Source organism: Ambystoma mexicanum, chromosome 3q, assembly GCF_040938575.1.
Source record: "Ambystoma mexicanum isolate Mex_15411 chromosome 3q, UKY_AmexF1_1, whole genome shotgun sequence".
NCBI classification, from domain to species: Eukaryota; Metazoa; Chordata; class Amphibia; order Caudata; family Ambystomatidae; genus Ambystoma; species Ambystoma mexicanum.
Genome location: NC_090926.1, coordinates 1299494187 through 1299511994, shown reverse-complemented (window position 1 = coordinate 1299511994; position 17808 = coordinate 1299494187). Strand labels below are relative to the sequence as shown.

The 17808-nt window shown below is 49.6% G+C and overlaps 1 protein-coding gene across 1 annotated transcript in view; it reads right to left on the bottom strand.

Annotated features, from left to right (window-relative positions):
- Positions 1 to 17808, bottom strand: part of LOC138447907 (E3 ubiquitin-protein ligase TRIM39-like) — a 268721-nt gene that overhangs the window by 225016 nt on the left and 25897 nt on the right. The window lies entirely within an intron of this gene.

Sequence of the window (17808 nt, the reverse complement as noted above, 5' to 3'; positions counted from 1 at the left end):
CAAATTGGGGGATCAATTAGGGTGTCCTGCTGCTGCATCGACTCATGAGGAGGAGGAGGAGGGAAAGGATTTATAAGAATAGAATTTCCAGATCATTCCAGCAGGGGGCGATCGAGGGGACATCATGATGCTGCATCGACTCACGAGGAGGAGGAGGAGGGAAAGTATTTATAAGAGGAGGGTTTCCAGATCATTCCAGCAGGGGGGCGATCGAAGGGGCATCATAATGCTGCATCGACTCACGAGGAGGAGGAGGGAAAGTATTTATAAGAGGAGGGTTTCCAGATCATTCCATGAGGGCAATCAAGTGGACATCATGATGCTGCATCGACTCATGAGGAGGAGGCAGAGGAAAATGATCAAAAATTCATTGGGCCTCATTACATGTTTGCCGGTCTGGAAAGTAAGAAGGTAGTGGGCGAGATGTTGTCTGATGGAGGCAGTTTGGTGGCCATGGATAGGTTAAGAGTATGACTCCATAATAGGTTAAGGGCCTTCATTTGTAGATGTTTGCTGTGGTTGGATGTAGCAGTGCCAGCAAGTGGGCAGTCATTGTGCATAGAATAGGTGCGGTAAGGCTGAGGAGTATGCTTGTGAGGATTAACGTGGGTTTGTACATGGCTTTGTTCTGGTTGTAGAACAAGTTGGGGTAATATGTTTGGGGAGGCGATTGGCTGGCGCAATGGATGGCAGAGCAGTTCTGCACAGGCTTTATTCGTGAGTCACAAGAACAAGGTTGAGTAGTTGCAGACTAGATGCAGTGAACACAAGGCAGGATAGGCTATTGGTAATGATCACGTGACACAGGCTGGAAGCGCAGATTGCAAGGCCATGTAGGCTAGTGGCTATGATCGCGAAGCATTGGCTAGTGGTGAGAATCACTGGGCAATAACCGAAGGCATAGGTTAGAAGCAGTCATCACAGGCTAAGTAACAAGAAGCTAGAGGCTATGGGCTGGATGCAATAGTAGCATAGGTAACATAGGCTAGGTGCAATAGGCTAAAAGGCTATGGGCTAGATTCAATAACAGCGTAGGTGCCATAGGCTAGGTAGCAATAGGCTTAAAGGCTATGGGCTAGATGCAATAACAGTGCAGGTATCATAGGCTAGGTAGCAATAGGCTAAAAGGCTATGGGCTAGATTCAATAACAGCATAGGTGCCATAGGCTAGGTAGCAATAGGCTTAAAGGCTATGGGCTAGATGCAATAACAGTGCAGGTATCATAGGCTAGGTAGCAATAGGCTAAAAGGCTATGGGCTAGATTCAATAACAGCATAGGTGCCATAGGCTAGGTAGCAATAGGCTTAAAGGCTATGGGCTAGATGCAATAACAGTGCAGGTATCATAGGCTAGGTAGCAATAGGCTAAAAGGCTATGGGCTAGATTCAATAACAGCGTAGGTGCCATAGGCTAGGTAGCAATAGGCTTAAAGGCTATGGGCTAGATGCAATAACAGTGCACGTATCATAGGCTAGGTAGCAATAGGCTAAAAGGCTATGGGCTAGATGCAATAACAGTGCAGGTATCATAGGCTAGGTAGCAATAGGATAAAAGGCTATGGGCTAGATGCAATAACAACGTAGATAACATAGGCTAGGTAGCAATAGGCTAAAAGGCTATGGGCTAGATGCAATAACAGCGTAGGTGACATAGGCTAGGTAGAAATAGGCTAGATGGCTATGGGCTAGATGCAATAACAGCATGTGGAACATACGCTATGTAGAAATAGGCTAGATGGCTATGGGCTAGATGCAATAACAGCATGGGTAACATAGGCTAGGTAGCAATATACGAAAAGGCTATGGGCTAGATGCAAAACACCACGGTTTACATAGGCTAAGTAGCAATAGGCTAAAAGGCTATGGGCTAGATGCAATAACAGCGCAGGTAACATAGGCTAGGTAGCAATAGGCTAAAAGGCTATGGGCTAGATGCAATAACAGCGCAGGTAACATAGGCTAGGTAGCAATAGGCTAAAAGGCTATGGGCAAGATGCAATAACAGCGTAGGTAACATAGGCTAGGTAGCAATAGGCTAAAAGGCTATGGGCTAGATGAAATAACAGCATAGGTAACATAGGCTGGGTAGCAATAGGCTAAAAGGCTATGAGCCAGATGCAATAACAGCGCAGGTAACATAGGCTAGGTAGCAATAGGCTAAAAGGCTATGGGCTAGATGCAATAACAGCGTAGGTAACATACGCTAAGTAGAAATAGGCTAGATGGCTATGGGCTAGATGCAATAACAGCATGGGTAACATAGGCTAGGTAGCAATATACGAAAAGGCTATGGGCTAGATGCAAAACACCACGGTTTACATAGGCTAGGTAGCAATAGGCTAAAAGGCTATGGGCTAGATGCAATAACAGCGCAGGTAACATAGGCTAGGTAGCAATAGGCTAAAAGGCTATGGGCTAGATGCAATAACAGCGCAGGTAACATAGGCTAGGTAGCAATAGGCTAAAAGGCTATGGGCAAGATGCAATAAAAGCGTAGGTAACATAGGCTAGGTAGAAATAGGCGAGATGGCTATGGGCTAGATGCAATAACAGCGTAGGTAACATAGGCTAGGTAGAAATAGGCTAAAAGGCTATGGGCTAGATGCAATAACAGTGTAGGTAACATAGGCTAAGTAGAAATAGGCTAGATGGCTATGGGCTAGATGCAATGACAGCATGGGTGACATACGCTATGTAGAAATAGGCTAAAAGGCTATGGGCTAGATGCAATAACAGTGTAGGTAACATACGCTAAGTAGAAATAGGCTAGATGGCTATGGGCTAGATGCAATGACAGCATGGGTGACATACGCTATGTAGAAATAGGCTAAAAGGCTATGGGCTAGATGCAATAAAAGCGTAGGTAACATAGGCTAGGTAGAAATAGGCGAGATGGCTATGGGCTAGATGCAATAACAGCGTAGGTAACATAGGCTAGGTAGAAATAGGCTAAAAGGCTATGGGCTAGATGCAATAACAGTGTAGGTAACATAGGCTAGGTAGAAATGGGCTAGATGGCTATGGGCTAGATGCAATAACAGCGTGGGTAACATAGGCTAGGTAGCAATAGGCTAAAAGGCTATGGGCTAGATGCAATAACAGCATGGGTAACATAGGCTAGGTAGCAATAGGCTAACAGGCTATGGGCTAGATGCAATAACAGCATAGGTAACATAGACTAGGTAGCAAAAAGGCTAAAAGGCTATGGGCTAGATGCAATAACAGCGTAGGTAACATAGGCTAGGTAGCAATAGGCTGAAAGGCTATGGGCTAGATGCAATAACAGCGTAGGTAAAATAGGCTAGGTAGCAATATGCTAAAAGGCTATGGGCTAGATACAATAACAGCGTAGGTAACATAGACTAGGTAGCAATAGACTCTGCTCTCAGCAACCTACAGCTCGCCATCAGGAACACTCTCGACATTCTTGCCCTAGTCATGACGATCCGCCTGAAACATGCCACCAAGAGTAACACCTAGTACGACTCCGATCTTACAACCATGAAGCATAAATGCAGAGCTGCAGAGCGCAAGTGGCAGACCTCATGCTCATCTTCTGACAAACTGGCCTGCCGCCTTCTCCAAAGGCAATATCGTCTCTCCATTTGCTACAAGAAGGCAATATCGTCTCTCCATTTGCTACAAGAAGAGGGCCCATTTCCAGGTACGCATCTCTGGAGCATCCAACAACACAGCTAAACTCTTTAAAATCTGCAAGGAACTAGCCAATCCTTCTGCAGTCTCCACCTCGCCTCTTCCCTCTCAGGCCCTCTGTACTGCATTGGCCACACGCTTCACACAAAAAAACAGGACATCCCGAGCACTCTTACTTCCCCCTCTTCTCCCTCCCCCGCTCTCATCCCCCTGCCATCCTCATCCTCCCTTCCTCCCTCAGCCTTTCTCTCCTCCTTCTCTCCTATTACATCAGACGAGGTCATGAGGGTTGTACGCTCCAGGAAGGTCTCCTCCAAACAGGTCTCTCCCTGTTCTTCAAGAACTATTAAGGACGACATTGGCTCCCTTGCCCCTGCACTTGCTGACTTCTGAAATCACTCTCTTGCTACCAGGTCTTTTCTCTTCTCTCTCAAGCACTTTCTTGTGCGTCCCCTCCTGAAAAAGCCATCCACAGACCCCTCATATCCGGCTAACTACTGCCCCATCTCTATCACTCCCTTCCTTAGGGAACTCTTGTCTTCCCCCAACTGACCCAGCATAATGAGCTCGTTGGCTGCCTTCACGACCATCACGCTGGATTCTGAGCATCCAGAGGCATGGAAACTGCTCTTCTGAACACCCGTGAAGAATTGCTTGCATCTCTCGACTCTAACTCTCCTGCTGTTCTCATTCGACTTGATCTCTCCTCTGCATTCGACACAGTCAACCACTCCATCCTCATAAATGACTTAATGATACCCTTGGTATCTCGGAGCAGGCACTGGACTGGCTAACCTCTTTCCTCTCTGATTGCCCCTCCCAGGTTATCCTGGGCTCTTTCTCCTTCCCCACCTCTATCTCCACCTGTGGCGTCCCCCAGGGCTCCAACCTTTCACCCTGGCTCTTTAACGTCTATCTCGCCAGCTTGCTCACCTTATTTCCACCTTCCCCCCCACTTCCAGTGTTATGCAGATGACACCCAGCTTTTCTTCAAACTTCCCTCTGATCCTCTCCTTACCTCCTCTACTATTCCTGACTGCCTATCTGCGATCCAGTCCTGGTGTGCCTCCAATGACCTCTGCCTCAATGCCAGCAAGACTGAGATCCTTCCCATTGGGACTCATAATCCCTCTTTTCCCCCTTCACTCTGGCCACCTGCTATGGGCTCTCCCCCTTCTCCTATATCTGAAGCAAGAAACCTCTCTCTCTTTCCTCCCTCACATCCTGGACCTTGCCAAGAAGCCCCATTTTCAACTCCAGCTCCTTAGAGGCATCCTTACTTTCATCACTTTTCCCTAGACACTCAATGTCTCTAGAGCTCTGGTACTCTTCGGTCTGGACTACTGCAACAGCCTCTTCCTTAATCTTCCTTCTTCATCCCTCCGCCCACTCCAGTTTATGCAGAATATGCCTGCAAGACTTATCCTTGGCCTCAAGCCCAGGGACCGTATCTCTTCTCCCTAAAATCTCTCCACTGGCTCCCGGTTGCTGCAAGGATTACATTCAAATCCCTCTGCATCATCCATAAGGCTGTCTGGGGCCGGGGACCACGCCATCTACAACTTGCTCTCACTAAATACTCTCCCTCCAGACCTCTACGCTCCTCTGGCTCCAACTCTTTGCGCGTCAAGCGTTCCTCTAAGCAGTGTGCTGGTGGTCGTTCTCTTTCCTCGGCTGGTTCCCTTCACTGAAACAGCCTCCCTCTTCATCTCCGTCTTGTGCCAGATCTCCTCAAATTTTGGAAGCTCCTCAAGACTTTCCTCTTCACCTCCACTTTCCCTCTATCCCTCCCCTGCCAAACCCCACAGTTGCTGAGATTGGTGGCTATGGCCTTATGTGTCCTCAGGGTCCTGGCCTCCTGCCCAATCGCCTTCAGCCCCCGCCCTATCCCAGCACTTGCTTTTTAGCACCCACTGGCATGTGCTCCCACACAGGTTGCACTTACTGTATTGGAAGGAGACCACTCCTTACCAGGTGATCTTTGTCAGGCACTTACCTGTTGCACTATGCCAGATCACTGTAACCTTGCTGCAGCCACACTGAAACACAGTGCCAGATCATTGTAAACATGCTGGAGCAGCACAGAAACACCATGCCAGATCACTGCAACCCTGCTGCAGCCGCACTAAAACACCATGCCAGATCACTGTAGCCTGTTGCAACTGCACTGAAACACCTTGCCAGATTAATGTAACCCTGCTGCAGCCGCACTGAAACACAGTGCCAGATCATTGTAACCATGCTGCAATTGCACAGAAACGCCATGCCAAATCACTGGAATCCTGCTGCAGCCACACTGAAACACCATGCCAGATCACTGCAACCCTGCTGCAGCCACACTGAAACACCATGCCAGATCACTGCAACCCTGCTGCAGCCACACTAGAACACCATGCCAGATCACTGTAACCCTGTTGCAACTGCACTGAAACACCTTGCCAGATTAATATAACCCTGCTGCAGCCGCACTGAAACACAGTGCCAGATCATTGTAACCATGCTGCAATTGCACAGAAACGACATGCCAAATCACTGGAATCCTGCTGCAGCCACACTGAAACACCATGCCAGATCACTGCAACCCTGCTGCAGCCACACTAAAACACCATGCCAGATCACTGTAACCCTGTTGCAACTGCACTGAAACACCTTGCCAGATTAATGTAACCCTGCTGCAGCCGCACTGAAACACAGTGCCAGATCATTGTAACCATGCTGCAATTGCACAGAAATGCCATGCCAAATCACTGGAATCCTGCTGCAGCCACACTGAAACACCATGCCAGATCACTGCAACCCTGCTGCAGCCACACTGAAACACCATGCCAGATCACTGCAACCCTGCTGCAGCCACACTAGAACACCATGCCAGATCACTGTAACCCTGTTGCAACTGCACTGAAACACCTTGCCAGATTAATGTAACCCTGCTGCAGCCGCACTGAAACACAGTGCCAGATCATTGTAACCATGCTGCAATTGCACAGAAACGGCATGCCAAATCACTGGAATCCTGCTGCAGCCACACTGAAACACCATGCCAGATCACTGCAACCCTGCTGCAGCCACACTAAAACACCATGCCAGATCACTGTAACCCTGTTGCAACTGCACTGAAACACCTTGCCAGATTAATGTAACCCTGCTGCAGCCGCACTGAAACACAGTGCCAGATCATTGTAACCATGCTGCAATTGCACAGAAACGGCATGCCAAATCACTGGAACTCTGCTGCAGATACACTGAAACACAATGGCAAATCATTGTAAACATGCTGGAGCAGCACTGAAACACCTTGCCAGATCACTGCAACCCTGCTGCAGCTGCACTGAAACACCATGCCAGATCACTGTTTCGTTTTTTTATTTTTATTGTTTGTTACAAACTTTAAAAAAAAAAGAAAAAGGAAAAAAAAACAATACCATACATTAAAAAAAAAATTCATAAATTCTCTAAACGTTGCTACACGACATGTCATTTAACTGGTCCTGTTCCCTTCATTCTTTTATATTTCTTTTTCGTTTATTATTGTGTTCCTCCAAGAGCTTCTAGCAGCTTCTTGAGCAGTTGTTCAGATACAATGATAGAGCTATTGTTAGTTGTTGACATTCGCTACTATGCAACCTTATCCAACACTCTTCACAGCTATAGGTCATGATTTTCCCGAGCTCGTGCCCTAAATAGGTCGTTCTTAGCTCTCTCAATTCAGTGCAATGTAGCACTACGTGTTTCAATGTCTCGTCTTGACCGTTGCAGAATCTACACCTTAGATCGTCAGCTCCAACTTCCTGTCTTGGTGTTTGGATTTCTTTTGTTGGAAAGAGGTTCAGTCTGAATTTCAAGTTTTCTTAGACGCTTGCAAGGAAATCTTTCAAGATATTTTGGCAAACAGTTTCAACTTTTGGCTTCCATTGGTCGATTTTGCATGCATCTATGTTCGGCTCGCTTCTCTCTTGTCTCTATCCAATCTTGTTGGAGTAGCTTTTTTATTACTACATTGGGGTTAGTTGTGAGAGTCTTTTCGTCTATGTTTAGTTGTTTTAAGATATTTTTGCATTTTGGTCTCCACTTCTGTAGTAAGGACGCCTTCTCGTGATTTTGCCGGTCGACCATTACTTCACATTGCAGCAAACCAGCTTCTTCTGTAGTCTTGCTATACAGCGCTAAGGTGTTCCACATGATTCTTGCGTTCAGTGATGATAGACTCACTTCATATTGTGTACATGCTGTTGGGAATCCCTGTGGCAGCTGTAGACTTCTCTTCCTGAATGTGCCTTCGCATCGGGACCAGAGCTCACTTGCACAGCCAAACATGCTTTCAGCCCCGTAGACTAGAACAAGGACCGCCTTGCTCTTATAGAAGTTTATAACTGGTTTATAAGAGAATTTACCGTACTTTTTCTGAATCACAACCCCTTGGGCTGTTAGTTGTTTGCAGTGACTGGCAATTTTTTTTGCATAGGTTTGTCTTTTATACTTGAGTTGATGTACGTACCCAAGTATCTGCTGGAATTTACTTGTTTCAGGAGATCGATTCCCGGTGTCCCTTTTACATTTTTCAATATCAAGATTTTTTAAATTTTTTTAAATTTTTTTTAATTATATTTCAAACAACAAAACAATACAGACCAAGTATACAGCGCAAAATTCAATAATACAATTTCACTTTTGTACATTATACAATTTGATCTCTGTTCCCCAATTCCCACCCCCCTTATGAGCCTATCTAGTCTATTCGCTCTGTATTCGCACCGCGTGGTGGGTCTGTTTTTCATTGGAATCTGCCAAATCTGGCATCGTTCCAAACAGTTCCGCTATTAGTGATTTCCAAGCCAATAGGGTTACCACCTCTTCTCCCCCTCCTATATTACTGGAGTCCTGCCATACTGTGGTCTCTGCTTCCGCCCACCTTTGCAACTCCTTCCACCATATCTCCACCCGCGGTTTATGGCAAGCCTTCCACCCCATGGCGATCCTCCTTTTAGCCAACACATATGCCAAGTCCTTCAATTTGTTAACATGCTTTAGTTTCTGCGATCTAGGGAACCCCCCAGTAGGCAGGCCCAGGCTGACTCTACAACCAATGTGACTCCTTTATCTGCAAGTTTCGCCGCTATCTCGCTCCAGAAACGCCCAACCACAGGGCAAGACCAAAACATGTGTACCATGTCAACCTGTTCTTCATCGCATTTGGGACATGCTTGTCTACCTGCATTTTTAAACCTTGATATCTTCAGTGGTGTCATGAACGCCCTATGCGTAATATATAATTGTATTTGTTTCAACCTAGCGTTTCTCGACACCTTTTGATGATACCACAAAGCACGCTCCCACATCCCATCTTCCATCGGGACTCCCACCTCAGTTTCCCAGTCTAATCTTAGTTGCGTTGGTTCTCTACCCATCTTAAACATCAGCATGTCATACAATCTTGAAATCTCGTGCCCTCCCTCTGTTATATCATATATCATGTCTACAGTACCAATCGGCTCTTCTTCAAGAATAGTTTCGGGCCAAGTTTTCTTAATTTCCCGTACCAGTTTATGATACGTAATATATTGACCTACGTGTAGACCTGTTACCTCGCCCAGCTCTTCAAAATTTATGATGGCTCCCTCCCGCCAGACATCTCCCACAGTTGCCAACCCCACCGATTCCCAGTGGTTCCTGATCATCCTCCGTAGCTGCACATCACCCCTGGCCAGTGTAACCAGCGGTATCTGCGGGGAACACGGAGCCGGGATTTCCATCATCCGGCACGCTCGGCGCCAGATCCTCCACCCAAGCATCAACATCCTAGGGCGCCCCTGCATTTCTGTTTCGGACAACCAGATCACTTCTTTTAAATAAAACGGGGCACAGTCTGCACTGAGCAATCTGGATTCGGGGGTCCCTTCATCCGAGAGCCATTGAGCAACGTATTGCAATTGGCTCGCTACATAGTAGGCCTCATAGTTGGGGAGCCGTATCCCCCCTTTTTCGTAAAAATTCTGCAACTTCCACAGTGCCACCCTGCACCTAGTGCCCTGCCACAAAAAGTCCCTGCATATACTATTGAACTTGGCAAAAAACTTCCCAGGTATGAGGTGTGGAATGTTTCCAAAATAATGCAGAAGTCTGGGCAAGACCACCATCTTAAGCATTGCACTACGCCCCATCATTGCTAGCGGCAGCTTCCCCCAAAATTGCATACTTTTCTCAGTTTTTCCTACTGCTACCTCAGTGTTGTGTTTATGTTCTTGTTCAACCGTGTGATACACATCTATTCCAAGTTACCGAAAGGTATCAACGGCCCAAGGGGCTTGCAGCACCGGCAGCTTCTCTACAGGGAGTCCCTTATAGCTACCTAACGGGAAAATTACAGACTTCTGAGGATTCACAGCTATCCCAGACAGCCAGCCCCGCATACCGGTCCATAGCCTCCAAGATATACTGGAGGTTCTCTTCCGGGTGCCTCAGATACAATAGCAAATCATCTGCATACAAGGAGATCAAGTGTCGCTCCCCTCCTACTTCGATGCCTATGGTGTCATACTGCTGTCTGAGATATATAGCCAAAGGCTCCAGAGCCAATATGTGTAACATAGGGGACGATGGGCATCCCTGTCTAGTACCTCTGCCTAGCCGCCATCTCTCTGAAATAACAGCTCCCGTCTTAACTCTGGCTAGCGGCGCACTGTATAACATCTTTGCCCATCTTATGTATCCAGGCCCCATCCCATATTCCGCCAGAGCCGCCAGCAGCCATGGCCACTTGACAGAGTCAAAAGCCTTCACCGCTCCAAGGACACTACTGCCATGTCACCCTCGTTCCCACCCGCCCATTCGATGACTCGGTGGAGTCGCCTGTGATTATGAGTTATGTTCCTATTTGGGAGATACCCCGTCTGGTCAGGGTGTATGAGTTTGTCTATGACTGTTCGCAGTCTGCTTGCCAAAACAGCTGTTAGTATCTTGCCGTCTTGATTCAGCATTGATAGTGGTCTATAGGAGCCACAGCTGTGTCCAGGCTTATTTGGTTTAGGAAGCGGAATTATAACTGCCTCCCTGAGCGACTCTGGCAGCTGTCCTGTCTCAAACGCCTCATTTAGCATATTCAGCATCGGGGGGAGCACTTCTGCTATGTATGCTTTATAAAACTCACTTGGAAGCCCGTCCGCCCCTGGGGTCTTACTAGTAGGCAATTGTCTCACCACCGCTTCTAGCTCCTCCAAAGTGATTGGTGCATCCAGCTCTTCCCTCTCTTCAGCACTTATCTTGGGCAGACCTATGTCTTCAAGTGTTTCTTTTATCCTCTCTTGACTATCCTCCTCCACGTCCCCATACAGCTCCCTGTAGTAGGTGGCAAATTCCTGATTATCTCCCTCCTGGGTGTCGGCTACACTGCCATCGTCCCTTTTTATTGTCCTAATGGTAGGTCTGGGGATTTCGCTCTTATATAAACATGCCAGAAGCCGTCCCGTTTTATCACCACCCGCGTGCTGCCTCTCTATGTATTTCTTATAATTCAGTTTACACAACCTATTCCAATATTCTCCACACGTCTGTTGTAGTTGAAGTATCAGCTCCGCATTTGACCCTGTATCTCTATACTCCTTTTCCGCTTGTTCCAACTCCCTTTCGGCTGCATGAAAGTCAGTCAGGATACCGCTTTGCAAGCTATGGCTATGCCTCTCAACACCACTTCAAAGGCCTCCCATAACGTGCATGCCGAATCTACACTACCCGTATTCTCCTCAAAGTAATTTATGATCTCCTCTCTTATATCCTCTTTGAACACAGGATCTTTAAGCACTTCAGCTCGGAGCTGCCACTTTGGGATCCTTGCTCTTGGAGGGTGGTATTGCCAGCCGACAACCAAGGGCGAGTGGTCCGACAGGACTCTCGCTTTATATTCCGCCTGCACCATTTCCATCATGATGCTTGACGTAGCAAAGACATAGTCCAGTCTAGTAGACAGCTGTTGTGGGGCTGAATAGTGAGAGTACTGTTTTTCTTGGGGGTGCTTCATTCTCCATACATCTGCCAGGCCAAAGTCATCTAACAGCGATTGTAGCACACGTGCGCCGGGGCAGGTTTATCCAACTTTTGATCCGATCTGTCCACCCTGGGGTCTAGTACACAGTTAAAATCACCACCCCAGATTACCGCACTTCCCATGCACATGCCAAGGTTAGCACTCAGGGTTCTGAAATACGTCGCTGTATTCTGATTGGGTGCGTATGTGTTGACTATACTTATCTCTCTGTTCTCTACCAATCCCGGGAGTATGACCATTCTCCCATCTGCTTAAGCAGTTTCCTGTAACACATGAAAGGGGACATGCGGTGCCACCCAGATAAGGACCCCTCTAGCATAGGCCGAGTATGTTGAGCCCACCACCACTCCTTTCCATTTCCTCCAAATCACACCCAGTCTCTCTTCGTCAAATGAGTCTCTTGTAATAGCGCAATGTCTATCTTTTGCCTTCACAGGTAGAGCATAACCTTATTTCTCTTCAAATAACTGTTTAGACCCCTGACATTCCACATAAGTATCTTAAGGTCCCCCATGGCTTGTTATGACTCCTGCCCTCACCCCAGCCGTGCAGTCCCCTTCTCGTTTCTGTTCTCGTCTATATAGGCTTGTACCCCAGTTCAAACTTCCCCTAACTACACACTCACCAAACACCCCTCCCTCCCCCCTTTCCCACGCCCGTCTCTCCCCAAACACACCCAACACCCCACGTCTCCCGCCCCCGCTCTCCCTCTCAGCCCCAACAACCCCCTCCCCAACTGTTGCCCAGCTCAATCCCTGGATCTCAGGCACCCCCGCATCTAGCACTTTCTGGCTTCTGCCTGTACTCGATGCTCCGCAGGGTAAGGCCGCCCTAGTGGCTAGCCTACTAAAACTAGTACAGGGGGGAGGGTGCTTGCGTCCTGACGCTCCTATTCGCTATAAACTCAACACACTTAACTGTACAATTGACAAATGTATGCACATTACTATATTCAAGTCCTCAAGTTCGCCAAGGTCCATGGTATCTGCTCTAAATGTCACCCGTACCCAGTGATACCCCTCAACCATAACCATCACCCTCATTTCTATTGGAGTACCCACTGTGCAGCATATCACCCTACATGCAATGTCCCGGCCACTTATCGTATTATTCTCGAGCTTGTTCCGCCTCCTGTTCCGGACAACCCTGAAGGTCTAGCCATGTTGTTGCTTCTTCAGGAGTGTGGAAAGAAAACATCTTGCTCTTATGTATCACTTTCAACTTTGCAGGATACAGCAGCATACATTTGATCCCGCCACGCGTAGCCTTCGTTTGATCGCCACATAGCTATACCGCTGTCTTTGGACCAGCATTGTATAATCTGGATATGCCGTGACGGTGCACAAAGCCCTTTCAATGGTACCTCCTTTGCGGAAGTATTCCAAAATCTTCTCGCGATCCTTATAGTTCAATATTTTCGCAATTATTGGCTGGGGGGGTGCCCCCGGCTTCGGCCTCCTCATGAGGGCTCTATGCGCACGCTCCACTGTAAATCCTTGCGAGAGTTTTTCAGCTCCTATTTCTTGCAAGAGTAAATTTTCGATATAGTCTGTGGGGTCTTGGCCTTCCTCTCCCTCTGGAAGGCCGACCACGCAAATGTTGTTCCTCCTCGCTCTCCCTTGTGCCTCCTCCGCACGATTTTCCAGGTTAACGACCTGCTGTTTCAATATGTGAACCTCCTTTGAGTTGTCTGCGCCGGTGTCTGAGTTAGTTTTCACTGCACTTTCCAGGCTGCTCGTTCTCTCTGACAATGTCCTTACATCTTGTCGTAGCAAGGCGACGTCAATGCCTACTGCGTCAAACTTGGCTTCCAGTGCAGTGCGTAGGACCGCCATCGCTGCCCCCCATGAGTCCCTCAGCTCCGTGATTGCTGCTAGAATCTGTTGGTTCTCCGTGGCTACAGTACTCTCTGCTGTTGCTGGCACACCTTTAGGCACAGTGGTCGCTGAGGATAGCTGTGCCCTAGCGAAAGTTTCCATGGTAGGTTGTTTATTTTTGTTCTTGCCCACAGCCCCCCGCACGGACATCCTGCTGGTTCAGTTGCCTTTCCAAGTTGCTCGGCCTCCGCTATAGCAATCTCATTGCACTGCTGTGGTACGACTTCAGAGTGCCATCACAGGTCCGGGTCGATTGTCCATAGAGGCCCTGCGTGAGATTATGCTCACTGGGTTCATGCACAGACAGACTATGGGCCGGATTCCGAGGTTGGAGGTAAGGTACAAACCATGCCGGTAATGATTTACCGACATGGATTTCCGCTCCATGCCATTCCGACCCTTCAGACCGTAAATTACGGCGCCGTAAACAACAATGCCGTAATTTACGGTCTTGGGTCGCGCGCGCACACCACCATGGCGTAATTAACGCCATGGCGTAAACCGGAGCTGATCGCAAGTAAGGAGCACACGTAAATAACGGTCTCCTTAAGGCCGTAAAGTACCTTACCGGCATGGAGTACATACAGGCATCTCAGAGAAGGAGTTAAGAACACAGAGCAGTGGTTTCCACAGCCACAGGTGCACACAATCAGCACAGGTGTAGCCAATGGAGTCTGGCACAGCACAAAATGAGCATACCCACACACCACACCCTCTCCCACACCAAGATGATACCAATAGTAGTGGCACAACTGGAGCAGGAGGCCTTGCTTGCAAGGCAGTAACAACAACCACAGCCCCAACCACAGAGGACACACAGGAGGAGACGGAGGGTGAGACAGGCCCAGCATGCACCACCAGTGCATCCACCGTTACCACGCCGGCAGCCCCCAATCCCTCGCATCTGAGCCACCTCCTTCAACCTAACACCACATCAGATCCACACCCTGTACCGGCTTGACCATGACACCATCACCACCATAGTGGACCTGATACATGACGACATAGTGAGTTTCATTGAATAAAGCTCTGCCATCCCCCCTCCACTGAAGGTAGTGACTGTGCTCCACTTCCTTGCCACAGGCACCTACCGGCACACAGTGGGGCACATGCATGGTATATCACAACCCTTATGTACCCGGATACTGAACCAAGAGCTGGATGCCCTCCTCAAGCACACAAGGGACTACATATACCTACCACGGACTCCCCAGGATGCAAATGTTGCCTTCCATGCACTGTGAGACATCAAATGACACCTGCGCAATGATCAATGTCCACTCCGTTTTACATTATGAACAACCAGTGTATTGCATAATTGACATGAAACGTGTACAACAAAACCTCCACCACCCTCCCCCTCCCCCTAACTCCCAAACACACCCTCACTCCCCTCCCCCTCCCCCCAACTCCCAAACACACCCTCACTCCCCTCCCCCTCCCCCCAACTCCCAAACACACCCTCACTCCCCTCCCCCTCCCCCCAACTCACAAACACACCCTCACTCTCCTCCCCCTCACCCACAACAACCCCAGAATAGTGCCATAAGGCCAACATAGGCCACATGTGTGTGCCAGCATGTTCAAGGCGTGCCCCCAGAGCCAGGGGGATCCATGTTGGGCCGGCGCAATGTATGCAATGAGCGTCGGAGCGGGCTGGTCTGGGTGGAGGAGCACTGTGACGGTGTGTCCTCCCGCTGGGGCTGTCGTGTGGGAGGTGCAGCCTCCAGGGCATCCGCGATGCGTCCCAGGACCGCACACACCCTATTGCTGCTGTCAGTGACCGCCTGACGCATCTGCCTAAGCTCATCCACCCACTCCACCCTGCCCTGGCGGGTGTCCTCCATGAATGCATTGATGAGGTCAGTCAGCTGATGTGCACGTGGTTCATCAATGTATGTAGGTACATTCCTGGCGGGTCTTGGGCCTACCTGCCCTGGCATGGCCTCAACTTGTGGAATAGGTCCAGGATCTGCCGGAGCACTACGTCCAGGTGTTTCCTGCTCCACAGAGTCACTGCTTGATGGCAGGGGGACATTGGTGGGCTCCGGGGTGTGGACTGTGGGGTAAAAGTCCTCCTCAGTGGCACCACAGATCGATAAGGGGCTGTCCACATTCTCCTGGGTGGCCGTAGCTGCCAACTCCCCAGCAATGCTTGATTCTGCCGACCTTGGGGTGTCTAATGTGGCAGGTGCCGAGGCAGGGAGGGATTGTGGTGGTGCATCCTCCACTGGCGTTTGTGGTGCCTGGGTGGTTTTCTTATTCCGTGCGGGAATGCTCCGGGACCGGCCTCTGCACATGGAGGTGGATGGACGGGTCGTCTGGGTATCCCCGCTGTCATGATCGGTGCCTGTGGGGGTAGAGGAGAGGGACAACATGAGTGATTGTATGATGCGCTAATTGCATAGATCGCTGCATTCACATTTCTGTAATTTGGGGTTTGTGGCCCTATGGGCGTTGCAACAGTACTAGTACATATGATTGTGAATTGAATGTACGCATGTGTACGCATGTGTCGGAGTGACTCATCCTGCCATAGTAATGTGCAGTCTGGCACACACACTGCCGAACCTGATGCACAATGTAAATGATGGAATGTGCAAGTTACTGCACTATGGCTGATGTGTGTTATGTACTTGCAGTTGGCCCTTGATTGCGTTGCAGTTGACTCTGCATTAGTTGGATGGGGGGGTGGCTACATGACAAGGCACCTTTGGGGGAGTCTACATCATGCAATTGCCATTGGCAGTGTTGACTTCGGACACTCACCTCCATCGGCAGACGACGTTGCCCCGCAGTCCATTTCACCGATGCCCTCTATGCATTCCGTGCCAATCATTGCGGCGCATGTCTCCTCCCATGCCTCAAGTCGCACAGAGGAACTTGGGCCACCTCCAGTCTGCATGGCCTGACTCCTGTTGGCAGTGAGGAGTCCCCGCACCCGCACCCGCAAGTCATCCCACCGCTTGCGGCAGTCCTTGGGGGTGCGAGGGGTGGAGCCTACAGCGCTCACCCTTTGGGCGGTTTCTGCCCAGATGTTCTTTTTGCGGATAGTGTCTGGGCTGAACACCACGTCACCGTGTTCTGCCAGGTGGTCCACCATGACCTGGAGCTCATCAGGGCAGAATCGCTTCTTGCGGAGCCGGTCCGCAGACTTCTTAGGTGCTTTAGGCATAGTTCCTGGGTTCCTGATGCTTTCCCCAACTTCGGATTGCTCCCGAGGGTGCTGCCTGATGAGGATGACTATGGATTGTGTTTTTATAGATGGCCGCTGCGCTCCTTCCCGTTCCTGTGCGATGACGTAATTTCCGGTTCCGTTGTTTTGCGGTGACCGTAATTTACGGGATCCGTAAATTACGGTCCCCGTTATTTACTATCGCTGCTGCTTCCATGGCGGTGTTGTAATGTACGTGTCGCAGCAGGCCGGTAGGGGTTTTTCGGGGGGTTTTTGCGGCATGCCGCTAGGTACTTTTCCGGCATGGCGAAAAGCGCGTGTCCGCGAGGTCGGAATGGGACGCAATTAGCGGTCTGGAACCTTGCCGGAGTCGTACTTTACGCCATGCCGGAAACGACCGGTACTTACCTCCAACCTCGGAATGAGGCCCTATGTCCTTGCACGATACAGTGCACGATACAGTTTATGGCGTTGCGTGCTAGGGCGCACTATTTCTTGCTCATCCAGTCCCCGGGGTCCTTTGCGGCTATGCGTTCACTGTGCCCAGCCGCTTATGGGCTGCGTAGTTCCAATTTTTCCCGTGGTCTGGGCCCACTTCACAGCTTGTGTCTTACAGTACTGGTTCTCACCCTGTGGCTCACACAGCGTCGCGTGCCAGTATTCAGCCTCTGCACGTGCCTCCAGGTCTCAATGCTGCACCATCGTTGGTTTCAATAAATAAAAGCACGGTCGCCATTGCTTGCACCCATGCGGCAGCCTCAAGCTACACTCCAGAGGCCACTATCATCGATCTCTCCGCAATGTTCGCCGCCCCCGTGCCACGCACACCTTATCCAACTCCTTCCTCCAGGCTCTACTGTCAGTCCGGTGCACTATTAATACCTCTGCCTTCCACTCCTGGGGCCGTATCATGAAAAGCTCAGGCGCGCGGCGCCCACCATTTCCCATCCGAGGCCCCGCGCGGCTCTCGCAGCCGATCTCCGCTGCACTAGGCGGCCCCGCTCACGCTCCAGTGCACCTCAATTCCTTGCAGCTAGGCCTGCCTCGGCATGGCCGAGCGTCGT